The 1,584-nt window shown below is 38.6% G+C and overlaps 2 non-coding genes across 2 annotated transcripts; both read right to left on the bottom strand.

Moving 5' to 3' along the window:
• Positions 1–748: 748 nt before the first annotated feature.
• Positions 749–822, bottom strand: SARC_30303. Its single transcript has one exon. It is a non-coding gene; the product is annotated as a tRNA-Asn (tRNA).
• A 476-nt stretch (positions 823–1,298) lies between these two features.
• SARC_30302 lies at positions 1,299–1,372 on the bottom strand. Its single transcript has one exon. It is a non-coding gene; the product is annotated as a tRNA-Asn (tRNA).
• Positions 1,373–1,584: the final 212 nt, after the last annotated feature.

Raw genomic sequence — 1,584 nt, 5'->3', positions numbered from 1 at the left:
GTGTGTGTGTGTGTGTGTGTGTGTGTGTGTGCATGTGTGTGTGTGTATGTGTGTGTGTGTGTATGTGTGTACTTCCTAAAAACTGTGGATGCAAACACAATCAGAGACAATTCTGATTTGAGCCTATATACTGATACACTGATACGTGCATACTCAGATAGACACATTCACGAATCTACAACAGACACAGCCAATTGATACTGGCAGAACTACGCTCGCAAGGACGAACAAAGTGCTGGGGCCACCCAGGTGTACTAGAAGTGAGCTAAACAAGAAAGAACTCCGATATATGACAACAATATGTCTAATAAAGGAAGATGAATGAACAATTTACCTCGGAACAAACAGTACCAGGTAAAGGAATATGGAATGTTTGAAGTGTGCATGTACCGGCAAGGCAAACTCGACATGTAGTAAATGTTCCTATCGACACATACAGTATAACACTACTGTATACTAGACGTAGGAACTATCATGGGCAGCTACAATCCTCGATTGTGTCTCTCAATGAGTCGACTGCAAGGATATGTACAAGGTCGCTATTGCAAGCAGTACATACATAGTAGCTCAATACCTGTTATGCGGAGGTGTTTGAACTTGAAAAAAACTTCGACCCCTACTGAAAATCATAAACCCTAGAACCCAAGAAGGAAAGCCTTGATGTTTTTACTTTTTGTTTGTTTTCATTTACAATCCCCCCAAAAATACTGTTACCTGACCCGCGCTCGGTTTGTTGAAGAAAAATATATTGCTACGAAGGGGATCGAACCCTTGGCCTCAAGATTAACAGTCTTGCGCTACTACCAACTGAGCCACGCGGCAGATGACGTATTACTAAACGTCAATGATATAAATACAAATAACATTTTTTGAACTCTTTGAGAGTCATTTGTAGATTGTTTTATTTTATATACTATTATTTTAATAGTATACCGCAGTTATTATTATACATCAGTTATCATTATACAGCAACTATTGTTATACAGCAGTAATTATTATAATTCCGCTCCAGATAATTCAAGGCAAACAAACACACTTGCTGAATCATCCGGCGAGTATTTTGTTGGAGCCCAATGTTCCGTCTCGGCTAGTATAATTTACATCATACGTGAACTCCCGAAGAACACATATTTCGCATTGTTATATCTTGAAAAGAGAAGGATACGAACCCGTTGAGTGTGTCTTAAATGAAACATATAGACAAGTCGAAGAAAATTGAATATCAATGTTCCAGGACAAGCACTTAAAGAACGTGAACAGTATATAGTTTACGACAAATCATCTTGATGAATCAAAAATTGCTACGAAGGGGATCGAACCCTTGGCCTCAAGATTAACAGTCTTGCGCTACTACCAACTGAGCCACGCGGCAATTGATTATCCCTTGATTTTTTTTATTTGAATAACCACGGATTCGGCTAGAGTAATTTACACAGAGAACCTCGCGAAAAACAAAACAGCCTGACAAGAGAAGGATACGAACCCGAAAAGTTTGTCTTTTTTAGATGAAACATACAGAAATGCAATGCTCTAAGACTAGTATGTATAGAACCTGTACAGTAGTATATATAGAAATAGTCGGCA

This window comes from Sphaeroforma arctica (assembly GCF_001186125.1).
Source record: "Sphaeroforma arctica JP610 unplaced genomic scaffold supercont1.6707, whole genome shotgun sequence".
NCBI classification, from domain to species: Eukaryota; class Ichthyosporea; order Ichthyophonida; genus Sphaeroforma; species Sphaeroforma arctica.
Note: the sequence above shows the minus strand (reverse complement) of the source record. Positions and strands in the feature narration are given on the sequence as shown.